The sequence below is a fragment of the Haemaphysalis longicornis genome, unplaced genomic scaffold (assembly GCF_048455015.1).
Source record: "Haemaphysalis longicornis isolate Haplotype H1 unplaced genomic scaffold, Haemaphysalis longicornis Haplotype H1 scaffold_29, whole genome shotgun sequence".
NCBI classification, from domain to species: Eukaryota; Metazoa; Arthropoda; class Arachnida; order Ixodida; family Ixodidae; genus Haemaphysalis; species Haemaphysalis longicornis.
The window spans coordinates 2,525,150-2,537,899 of NW_027526331.1; the positions used below are offsets into that span (position 1 = coordinate 2,525,150).

The window sequence follows — 12,750 nt, forward strand, 5'->3', positions numbered from 1 at the left end:
TTTTGAGACTTAAAACAAAAGCGTGTACGGGAGACGTCAGCTTATTCCAGGCATAGAGTTTCATACTAATATATACTAGAGGGAAATCTGGCGCTGCATTCGCGGGCCGCCGTGGGCGGCGCCATTGGAGCTGGCGACGTTCCTCGCCTCCTTGGCTTGGTTAGCCACATGGCTTCTTTTTCGTCTTAAAGCCAAAAAAGGTAACATTGTTTTTTTGTTCATCTTCCATGAAGCTTCTAAATCATCCCTGACAAATAAATCTTTCTGTAGCTTTATTTTATAATAACAGAACAAATTCGATTAATCTTCTACAGTATTATTGTTGCGTTTTTGCAGCCAAAGCCAACTTTTCAGCCTGTTCGTGAGCCATGCCAAGGACAAGTGGAACGTGCCCGCCCGGTACATGACGGCACGCTCGCTGTAGCGCGGCTCCCCTAGACAGTGGCGCCAGATTTCCCTCTAGTATATATTAGTATGAAACTCTATGATTCCAGGGGCTTGAATGTTTACGCCTGATTCCTTGCAATTTAAAGCACTCTAATTTTGCGAAAAAAAGTTTTTTTTTCTACCATTATTGGCGCAAAGCACGTCGACTTTGCAGGACAGCCGTTGGCAACTCTGGCGCGGACCCGACCCGTCGGGCAAGGCGCCGAATCCGCTAGTTTGTTTGGCGTGCTGCTTTCGTGCCGTTTATTGCCAAGTTCCCCCGCCTAGACCTCTACCAGTGTGTTTTTAAAGGCCGTACTCGTTGGGTTGTACATTCAGCGTTCTAGCGGCCGGCTGTTACCGTCGCAGTAACGCTGGCCGCGATGTGACGTCCACCCGGAGGAGTCGGTCGGCATCCATCCCCGGGACCCCTGGGTAAGAAATGCCGGCGTGCTCGTAGAGTTCCTAACCTACAGCAAAGATCGGCGTTTGTACCGGTTATCGTCGAAGTGCCTTTAAACCTCTCCACTCTAACGTGGTTAGTGACAGTATTTGCGTTTAGAAAGTCGCGCACGCGCTAATGCTTGTTGAGTGCGCGATCTGCGCAGTGGGGTTTCACAGCGTCATACGCGCTGTTTTAAAAACTGCGAAGTGTTAGTAAAACTGCGAATGACGCCCAAAAGACTTGAATTTTCACATTTGCGCGGTAGTAGGTGTAAAAGATGCACGCGCTGGACCTGATCGTGATTATTTACGCACGCGCTCAATGGTTATGCTGAACGCTGAATGCAACGCGCTGACGTGAGCTATTCGAAAGCGAGGGATTTTTTGAAACCTTTCACCGCATTCCACAGCGCAATGGAGAAACCTTTTGGCTGCGGTGAACAGCTCGTCATACTAGCCGGAAATGTTTCACCGGTAGAGGATTGGGAACCAGCGTAATTTGATGGTTAAATGAGGAGTTTGGAAAGCCAAACTCTTCGGTTTAAGGCGCTATAATGGGAAAATCTGAATTATGGTAATTGAGTCTGCTGGTTAGGCTGCTAATGATTATGTATTTTACTCTGTCCGCCTTTGTGGAAATCCACAAACGCGTGGGGACGCATTCTTTTTTGGTCGCGCCTCCATGACGTAGTGCGTGGCAGTGGTTACTTTAGATGGCTCCTGTGCTCACACGCGCAAGTTTTGAATACAGTTCACGGAAGTTTTTGTTGTAAATGCAGTGAAAGACAACCAGCCTGTGCGATGTGGGACGCATCATCACGAACAGCCTATTCAGTCCACTCCACTACAAGACGAAGGCTTCTCCTGTTGACCTCCAACCACTCCTGTCCCGCTCTGCTCAAGTGCATTCTTTGCCACCAAATTTTCAAATTCTCTGATTTCATCTTTCCTTTGAATTATCAGCCTTCTACTTCCAGTCTCGTCTCTTGGTACCGACTCCGTTACCCTAATGATCCACCAGGTGGCGTTTTTTCACATCATATGAGGAGCGTGGACACGTGGTGTAGATGGAGGACCAGACAACTGACCAAGCGGTACGGGAAGTCGGTAAAGGCAACAGGGACGACAAAGTGGGCACAGAGGATGGAAGCGAAAAAAAACACCGGAGGCTTATTGGACGGCGAAACTAGAAATCAAGAAGGAAGGCTTCTATTGCAATACGAGGGGAAGTGCATCGTTCTTTGAAGCACGGGCTGGGTGTCCGAGAACCCGGGCATACACGGGTACCTACAGGCAGCAGGATGAAACGTGTATGCTGCGGCAGAGATTGGGAAACCATAGGCCATATTGTCAGGAACAGCATGTAGATACAACCACCGCAGGGCTATGGGGAAACGACGTTGGCGGAGGCTTTGGGATTTGGAGTGAGGGGGAGCCGCAACTTCAGGGCCATAGAGGTGATGAAGAGATGCGCCTGGAATGGGGGTGGAGGAAAAGTAGGGAAGAGTTGGTATGTCAGAGTAATCATATGGATTAAAATTTCGAACAGGGGGGGGAAAGAGTGATGGGAGATTAAAATGGATTAGGCAAGTCGGTTGCTGACAACTGATTTCCCAACTCGAAAAGAGAGCCGCTAATAATTGCCATCATCTTGTTCCGTTCAAGTCCATTTTTTTCCCTCTGCATTCCAACTATGGTACCAACCACCCAAGTGTGCGCCCTGATCTATTGTGCTCACCTCCCATCTCTGAAAATCCCTCATACCATCCCTCGTCCTGTGGCTCACTGAGTTAACCTAAGTTTTCTTTCCAGGGGCTTAGTTAGTCACCAAGCTCCGACCTGATGTGTTATAGTACTGGCAATATACATTGGTTGTGTACGAGACTTTTGTGCAGTAGAGGTAGCTTACCATTGGGAGGGATTTCTGAGTGCACCCCAATCCGTTCCTAATCTTGTGAACAACTGCACGCTAAACTAACACTCTGGAAGAAGAAACGGGCCGCGACAGCGCATACTATCGACTACATTTTTATCAACAGAGACGTGAAATGTATGGTGGTGCGCACAGTAAAATCAGAGATACAAGAAACGAGCATGAATATGTCCATCTCTCCCAAAGCCGATGACAAGTGCCTAGATCACTGCTATGTGCCCGAAAATGTAGCTGTGAGATTGTTTTGCATTTTGAAAACACTTTTGCGTGAATTCTCCCACGTCCTCACTGTACAGCTTCTCTTTATTTTCGACTTCGGGGCAGTGGAACTGTGTGCACATTCTGTACAACGAGAAGACGGATCATGCTTTCATTACAATAGAGTATTACTACAGGTTTTCCCGCTCAATTTAATCCAATCGCCATACAATTTAATCCAATCGCCAGCCAATTTAATCCAAATGCCATCTAATTTAATCGAAACGCCATCGAATTTAATCCAGGCGCCAGCGAATTTAATCCAAGTGCCAACCAATTTAATCCAGCTGTCGGAAGGTTGTTCAGGGGTGTTTTGTGTGGAATTAGGCGCCGCTTTGCGGGTTTTGATGCGCGTGGTGTGATGAAAACGTGGTGTTCCTTGATGCCTTATGTGCAAAATATCATATGCGAGCAGGTTAATGGACACTTAATAACACCCGCAGACCTGGAGAGCGGTCTTGTTTGATCCGTTGGTGGCGTGTGGTGATCGTCTGCGAAATCGTCAGAAGTATCGTCTGCTCGCGTATTGTTACCTTAGCAGATTTGCCCGCGTATTTTTACACGAGCAGACGACACTTCTGTCGCCAGCAGGCGATATTTCTGACGATCTCGCAGGTGATAATAAAATTCGGAAATATTGCTTAACGCCACAGAAAAGCATTTAACTGTTGAAAATAAGCATGCAAAGGGCATTTACGTAATGTGCCTTTATCAAATGAGCTTTTGAAGGCATTGTTACGCCGAGATCAGACGATACTTCTGAGATGTGTTATCGACGGCGCTGTTGCAGGCGATCAGCTCGCAGCAACGGTCTGCGCGTGTTAATAAATGGATATTGAGCTCTTCGAAATGAGATATTTTGCACATAATGGATCAAGAAACGCCACGTTTTCCCCGCACCACGGGCAACAATGTCGGCAAAGGTGCGCCAAATTCCGCACGGAACACCCCTGAATAACCTTCCGACAGCTGGATTACATTGGTTGGCGCTTGGATTAAATTCACTGGCACCCGGATTAAATTCGATGGCGGTTGGATTAAATTAGATGGCACTTGGATTAAATTGGCTGGCGCTTGGATTAAATTGTATGGCGATTGGATTAAATTGAGCGGGAAAACCTGTAGTGTTGTTTGTTTTCGGGTGAAATCTTATTTTACCCGATTTTTACACCCTGAACATGTTTCCGGACAATTGGGATGAACCCTATTTCTCCCTTTATGGGCCATTTCAAAGTATCGTTCTGCACAATAGGGCGCTGACATTCCGCCATTTTTAACCAGTACTTGGTGGAAGCAAGCTCCACAAACGGCTTTCGTTTTCATTGAGTATTGGCATGACTCTACCGCTCGCTACTGCAGTCTGGAAAATGCGGCACTGATATTGGAAGCTGCGATGTTGAGAGAACTTTTTCCCGGCGCGGAGATATGTTCAACGATCGGACAGGTCTCGAGTGGAGATTGACATGTTGCGCATGCAGATGATGATGTATGTAAACAAGGGTGTGTAAAAACCTGGTGACCAGCTTTTTCGTTAAAGGAATGTTCAATTTCTTGGAGGTTATCAACACCCGTTACTGTCATCATTACTGATTCATTTCAAACAAACGCCGAAGTTCGGAGAGTATTTTCTAGAGCAGTGGTTCTCAGCTATGACTGCCCCGGGGACCCCTTTTGGGCTTGCGATAGTGATGGGGGACCCCACGATGGAGCGTATGTTGATCTGTGCCATAATGTCAAACAATTTGTACTTGAATCTGTAAGTCTTCTAGACACCTATGTGCTGCCTTTTGTGGGTTTCTTTTCTTTGTCTTTCATAGCTGGCGTGTTGGACAAAATGCAGATGTCAAAATATGTGCCACGCGGAGAAGCTAAATGTACATTTAATCCGGCGGATCCACCTTTTTGCTTTGCAAGCAAATGCTGGAAAAATCGAGAGAAAAATGGCGGGTGAAACGTTTGGTGGGAAGCTTCGCGGACCCCTGAAATGCTATCGCGGACCCCCTGGGGTCCGCGAGCCCCATTTGAGAACCACTGCATGTCCGCCCGATTACCAACTTGAAAGAAACACCAATTTTGATGCGTTAAAGGTAAAAAGCTCGTGGTACCTTCTGATAAAATAAACTGAGTGTATTAGGGCATCTGTATTTTTCACCTGAATTTTGGAATGATTTTACAAAAAAACCCGATTTCTCCACGATTTCAGTTTGAAAAATTGCACCCGATTTTTACCCTCCCCAATTTAAAAAAAATACAAAACCCGAAAACAAACAACCCTAAGTATTATTGATGAAGGGGAAGCTGGACCGATGGCGCAAAAAGGCCTTGGCCATACATCTTTGGCTCACATTGATTTCCTGCAATTTCTTTTCAAAAATTTTGCTTGTGTTGTACACATCTTTATTGTGCATCATAAGCGGTATTACAAGGAGGGGTGTGATATTTTTTCCTCAATGAATCAAAGTGGTAGAAGATTATCGGCATTGGCTTTGAACAATGTCGCCACCTGGTCTGGAGCTGATGCCCGCCAAGTCTCTGTACATTGATTCACCAAGGCAGTAGACTGAATGACTGCTGCTCTGGCTCCTGTCTTCCTAGTCTTCAAACAAGTAGTGACAGGGTGCGCAAGTTTGCGAAGGTTGTGTGCTGTGAGCGAGGGAACCTGTTTAAGTGATAAACTGAAACCAGTAACACTGGCTCTTCCTTTTTTGTTGCTTAACTCCTCTCCTTTGTATTTGTCTTAGTATACAGTAGAATCTCGATAAACAGAAATTGCTTAAACGGAATTGCCGCTTAAACGGAACAGTAGCGTGTAAGTTGGTTGGTGTTGTATTCAGATAACGTAAAAAAAACTCTCGGTAATCAAAACTAAAATTTCCGCCTCACCGTGTAAACGGAACCAGAAATGGAACTTCTTGTGAAATCCATTGGCATGAGAATCAGCTTTTTACGGTTCAGCTGTTTTGTTATTGTTTTTTTTCTTCCTTCATAGTTTTTTTTAGCCTAGTTGGCCTGGTAAGCCTCGTCTCATTTGTGGTCAGCCGTGTTAGCGCAGCAAATGCAACATCGCAGTTCTTGTTCCAGTCGTTCGGTCTCGATTCAGGACGCCGAGGTTACAAGGCTTAGCTCCTGCCGCCTCGTTCGTGCCGTTGTGATGCTGTTCGCGCTTCATTACCGCGTTGCCGTCTTCTAAATTCGGTGGCTCGTCAGCACTCGCGAAGTTGAGGCCTTTAGCCTCCGTGAAGATGCAGTTGCAAGGACTCAAACAAAAATAATTGATGCATTTTGTAGTGCACAGCGGCTCATTGTTGCCAAATCAACTTTGTGAATGCTGTGCCTAAACCTCTTGTAGGTTTCTTGCTTGTAATTTTCTTGTAACATCTATCTCAGTAAGCACAACTCCTATTAAACAGAAATAATTTTTTTCGGTCCCTTGAAGTTCTGTTTATCGAGAGTATACTGTATATTGTAATGTGGATCCAGTTAAAGTTCGGCCAACTCAAAGTGTGCATTTTTGTTAATTGATTCGTTTGCTGCTCTGCAGTCCAGCAGCCTTGATAGCAATAAAAAGCCTAGAATGCAACCCCCGCATCGAAACCTTTCAGACCTTGTTTCATGGTATAACAGAGCACCGTAGAAAAAGTTTGCTGCGAATTTTGTGTTTCTTCAGATTTTGAGCAGAGCCAGAAACTTTCATGGCTGTTTTGCATGCTCTTTGCTACTGAGGGTTAGGGCCCACAAACCAGAGTTTCAAAGCAGGCGACAGGCAGATGTTTGTGCCAGTGTGAGGAGAAGGCATTCCGTGGCTCTATATCTTCCTTCGCATTTGTTTGACAACAAAGGACTTTTCCTGGGCTAGGAACTGCCGAATAAAAGAGTATGTCTGTTCTGCAGTTTGTTTAATGGCTAAAATTAAGATTGAGGATCATTGACAATAGCAGCTGGCTTTATCCGGCCACAGCCTTAAAATCTCCATTTGTTGCCAAATGCATTCTGTGCAAATTTACGAGCATTTGCATTAAGGCACCTCTTCATTGTGGGTTTTTTTTATTGAGCTCCATTGTAACACTTTGAGTTCGTAGTATGGGAAGTGGTCTGGGGTGGTGGTGGGGCCAGCAAGTGCGGTGTGTACGAACATTGGCATGTTGACGTCGTCCAGTTTGTCTCTTGCCTTTGGCGCTCCTCTAACATGGCCACTTCTCATCTGTGCCGGCTTCTATAAGCACTCACGTCCTGTGCCCCAGTTGGCTGACTCTGACTCTGACCTATGGCATCGGAGCCTGGCGCACTGAACGCTTCATAGTTTTTTGGGTGAGAAACTTATTTTGTGCTGCCGACAGTAGGCTTGACAGGCATTGCTGTGAGCGACGTGTAACACTGTGGGTGTGTGCTGTGGGTCAACAAAACTTGCAGACTGCAGAAGTAGCAACTTTTAATCTTGTTGTCACAATGCAAATACAGTCGAACTTCAATATAATGAAGTAGTATCGGGACAGCAAATTAGTTTGTATAACCGATATTCGTTGTAACAGTAAAGGTAAAAATAGGCTATAACAAATCGGCTATCTGGATCGTGCAAAAATACTTTATAATAAAATGTATTTTTGAAGGCTTCGAACCCACTATGAACAGGCTAACCCTTACCTTTCTCCTTGTTGCATTTCAAGCTCAATGGACTGGAACATGAGTGCATGAAATTACAAGAGGGCAAAGTTCGCCTGACAAAACAGGCCTGCGTCCTTATTTATTTGATGAAGAATGTGATCTTCGTGTGGTGGCTTACTCACAGCACTCAGCAGGATGAAGTTCTCCACAGTGTCCATGAACAAAAGTGCCTTTATACTTCTGATTGATTGATTGTTGGGTTTAACGCACCGACGCTTCCCAGGCGATCAGGCGCGCCGTAGTGGAGGGCTCCGGATTAATTTTGACCACTTGGGGATCTTGAACGTGCGCCGAAATCTCGTACACACGGGCGTTCTCGCTTTTTGCCTCCATCAGAAAAGCGGCTGCCGCGGCCGGGAATTGAACCCGCAACCTCGCGCTCAGCAGCACAACGCCTTAGCCACTGAGCCACCGCGGCGGGTCTTTATACTTCTGCACTTTCGGATTACGGGGGTTTTCGCAAGTAGCTTCTCAGCCTCCTGGTCAAATATTTCACCGTTATATCCGATATCACGCGCGGCCCTCACGGTTTCAGCTTTGTTACAAAAGAATAAGTGTCATTGAAATAAAGCGTGGCCAACCAAGTTCGTATTTAGTTCACTATAGCTGATAATTCGCTATATCAGTGTTTGTTATAACGAGGTTCAACTGTACGAAGTGGCGATAGCAGGTTGAGGGAAAAAGAAGACATGACAAAAAGCAGCGCAAACTGTAGTGAGGGGTCTTCACCCAAGTCTGTGCAGCTGCTGCTCGTCTTTTCCTCATGCCAACTCCTTGCTGTGCGCGCTAGCAGAAAAGCTGAAGAAATGCCAGCATTAGGCAAGTTTACGAGATCAAATTGGCATGTTCTTACTGAAGAACATGAAACAATGTTTAGAGATTGCATCATGGTATGCACAGGAAAGGCCCCCTTTGGATCCACTTGCAAGAGTAAGCTCTTTTTGGCATTTTGTGAGGCCGGCAGAACCAATAGGCACTGTCTGTTAGAGCGGCTGTTGAACAGGACTGGCTGTACTCGCTCGTGGTAGCCACAGTGGAAAGTGAAGTTAGCCCACAGCTGTGCGGGCGTGCTGGAGAGGCTGAGAGCCCTGTGTCTGAATTAATTGCGAAGCACGAGAGCAACATGAGGGACCGTGATTGTGGTGTGGGACATACCTCTTAGGCTGCGTAGGGGCAGATTTGAGCCAAGTCGGCTCTTAGCACCATCACTCCAGGGGGAAACAAAAGTTCTTCTGGAGTGGGCATATCTTATATGGCTATACAGGCAGTACATTGGGATGATGCGTACTTGCACTTGTCATGGCCCACGGTCATTACTGCTGAGGTGTAAGTTTGTGGGGAAAAACTGATGGTTTGAGCCAGTCGTATGTCGCATTTTACGGCAATAACTCAGAAGGTGTGCTACCCAAGGGTCATTTCCTATAACACGATCATAAGGTTCAGTGTTTGAACAATTTGGGGGGGAGGGGGGAGAGAGAGAAATTTATTTTCAGCAAAACAAAGGGAAAGGCCACCGGCGGAGACCTTCATGGAGTCTGGGTACCTTTGTCCAGGCTCCCACTGATGGTCTTCTCGAGGAAGTCCACCAGGCCACATTGCTCTTCTCCGGTCTTCTGGGTGGCCAGCCATTCTTCAGTGTAGCGTCGTCTAATTTGTGCATGAAGGGGGCACTCCCATAATATGTGTTGTTGATTAGGCGATGACATTGCCGGAGGGGCACATGGGGGGTGTATCTGTCTTTCTGCCTGGTATGAGGTGTAATCTAGCCGGTGTGGGTAGCAAACCGGTTTGAGCTTGTCTGTATGTAGTGTGTTGGTATCTGTCTAGCTGTGGGTGCAGTTGGGGAAACTGCTGTCTGGCTCTCCTGCAGTCTGTTAGGGGAAGCTGTTGTGGGCTTGGATCCGTTTCCCTGAGATTTTTGCTGCTGTTCCTGGGAGCCCGGCAGTGCGCTTCTCGGGCGAGTTCATTTGCTCTTCATTACCCAGTATGCGAGCGTGACCCGGAATCCACTGTACCTTCACAAAAAGCTGTACCGTGTTTTGGAGGGTGTGTCCTGATGTTATAATTCGCCAGGCTTCCTTGCCATCTGTGTATATATTTAGGGGGCAGGTTGGTTGACTGAGATGGCACATCGCTTTTCCCATTGCGTAGATTCGTGCTGCTTCTGCCTTCTGGAAGTGCACGTTACTCTCAGTGTAGCATCAGTCGAGTGTGTTCCAATATGCTATTGCCCATGTGTTGTTGGCTCCTGCAACGTCATGTTAGGGTTGCTGCCTTTCCCTGAAAAAAAAAAAAGGCACTTGGGGGAAGGGGTCAAGGGGGGGGGGGGGCGACGTGGTATATATAAAGTTGAATTTGCATTGAAAAAAGCCTGCTGTTTGTTTGTAGCGTTTCCCTAGAGAGAACTCAACATAACATTTGTACTGGAAGTGATTCAGAATTTGGTTATTGCTCTGAACGTGCTACACTGAAAAGTAACCGCCCTTGCTGACTGCGGTCGCGGCATTTCGTTCTGTTGTTACTCCCTTCGGTCCCCCTCCAAGGGAGTGCGCTCGCCCGTGTTTTTTCTCTGCTCGCATGTCTTTGCGCGGCTTGTCGACACATATTTATCGTCGCAGTTGGTGAATTGATGTTTATAAAAGGCCAAAAAATAGATAATCGCGGCACAATGGCCAAAAAACCGGTTAAGTACGGACCGGCAACCGGCCCGCTGTCTAAAATACCGGTCGAGCAGGTAGCAACCCTAGTCTGTGTAGGTGTGCATTTTAACCAGCTCCCCCTTCGTTTCTGCACTAAAGTAATTTGCTCTTACGGATCTTCTTTCAGTGTGTCGGATTGGATCCATGCTATTCGGTATGGTGGCCATCTTGATCTTTTGCCTGTTTCGTTGGTGTATTTTGGCAATGGGTGGGGCTGCTTGGCTGTCCGTGTATCCTAGAGATTCCAGGAGTTGTCGAGCGGCTGTGGTTTGGTCTTGCCAGTTGGTTGTGTTTGGGAACAGCGTTTATTTCGTCCACGGTCACTGTTCTTATTTTGTCAAGGACTGTGTTGCTCGCTTTGATGGCTTTGCTTTGACCTTGATGGCTTTGCAGATTTCTTCGTGCTGTGTCCCTGTAAAATTGGTGCACGGTGCTGCGTATCTCATTCACAATATGACGAGGGCCTCATACAGTCTCAGCTGGTCACTTTCTTTGAGCTCCTTCTTCTTGTTTGAGATCCATTTTGTAAGTTGTAGAACCTGCTCTACTTGCTTTAGTATCTGGTTGGTTGTGGCGTGTCCCCCTCCGTCTTTTTGGAAGTAGTGTCCCAGTACTTTGATGGCGGACGCTGTTGGACTGTTGTTTTCATGCGGGGTTAAAGTAATTGGAGGATGTTTCCACTGTCCGTTGGCTATGGTTAGCAGTTCTGTTTTTTCTGCAGAGCACGATAGTCCCATTGTTGTGGCTGCTCGTTGGTCTTGATTGAGTGCTTCCTGCAGTTGCATCTAAATGGGTCCGAGTGATCCAGACGTGCTCCATATGGTAACGTCGTTCGCATATGCGAGGTGTTCAATGTCCTCCACTTGCGGTAGTGCCCTATGGATCCAGAGAGACCTGTTCCCGCTGTGGCGGTGTCGCGGGGCTTAGTGTGGACGTGGTATAACCACGCACTGCCTGTGTGACTTGTGGAACCTGACACAGTGAACGCTTGTTGGGCACACCGTTTCGCGTGAAGTGTTCTTAGTTTACTGGCCCAGCACAATTGTGTCGGCGTGGGCATGCATGGTCCTCATTGCAGGTCATTAACAGTCCGAAAAAAAAATCTTACTATGGTTGATTTTAACCATGGTCCCTTTGATCGCCAAGCAAGCAGGATGGTGTAAAGAGTGGAGGTTATGGATGCGGATGCCAGGGCACTCTGCAAGTTGGGTATGAGGATGTGGTTTGAAATCTCAAGTGAAAGTCTTGAAATGGGTGATCGTGTTGTGGCCGATCCCTCCTCCATGGCTGTCACACTGAAGGTGAAAAAACGGGAAAGAACGCAAGTTGGAAATGAAAGATCAAGAGACAGCAGAAAGAGGAAAGCACCAATAGGGAGGGAAGTGCTGTGGGATCAATGTGTAAACATCCAACCGGTCTGACCACAGGCCAGTCATCGTCTCGGTCATTGGAGATTAACCCAAAGCATAGCCAAGCTCTGGTGAATTTGAATGAACAGTTCAAAACAAGAATCATACCTTCTCTGGCCATAAGGACCAAATCTTGTAGCAGACAACTGATGACTGTAGGCCTTTATTTGCCGCATTTGCAACGATTACTGCAGTGCAATACCAGAGTTGAGCCAGATGTCTCATGTTTTTTAGCCGCAGTTGCGTGGCGCTTTGCACTAGATTTTTGTTCACTTCTTTGAGCTAATAAAGAAGCATGTTTTTATGTAAAACCACCCTAAAAAGTTGAAAAATGTACTCCATTAACCGTTCAGTACTTCATGCTTAAAGTTGTACCTTCCCTGGTTACGAGGACCAAATCTTGCAGCAGACAACCGACTACTGTAGGCCTTTACTTGCAGCATAACAACTTATAAAATATTTACTACCTAACCTGGCCAGTTTTCTCGTATTATCTGTACTGATGTGAGTGTTTACACGACATCACTAGTGTTGGTACCCGTGTGTGCTTTTCAGAAAGTGAGGAATTAGTGGGGTCTCTGTGCCCATGCTTTCTCTCATCCATAGACCTGTCGGGCTATGCATACCAAAGTGCAGACAACCCATGTGATTCACAATTGCGTCTTTAAAAAAAAAAAAGCTCGTCAATCTGAGAGGGTTGTGTTGCGTGTATACAGTGGCATCAACAAGATGGTACATCTATTGGTGCTCACAGTCAATGATTACTGCGTGCGTGCATACGTGTGTAAGACGGGAAACGTTGGTGTGAGAAGGGCACAAAGTTGTCTAAATTATTGTGTCCTGCTTGTGCTACAAGCAAAAAAAAAAATGGCCGTGTATCTGCTCCTTTCCTTGCAAATGTCGTCGAAAGAGGATAGTG

General features: G+C 46.5%; 1 protein-coding gene across 2 annotated transcripts in view; it reads left to right on the forward strand.

Annotated features, from left to right (window-relative positions):
- Nucleotides 1-621: 621 nt before the first annotated feature.
- The window catches only part of LOC144173118 (transformation/transcription domain-associated protein-like), a 141,123-nt gene continuing 128,994 nt past the window's right edge, over nucleotides 622-12,750 (forward strand). For both annotated transcript variants that reach the window (XM_077701631.1, XM_077701632.1), the window contains exon 1: nucleotides 622-861. The gene's annotated coding sequence lies outside the window, so the exon portion shown is untranslated. The remainder of the gene's footprint in view (nucleotides 862-12,750) is intronic.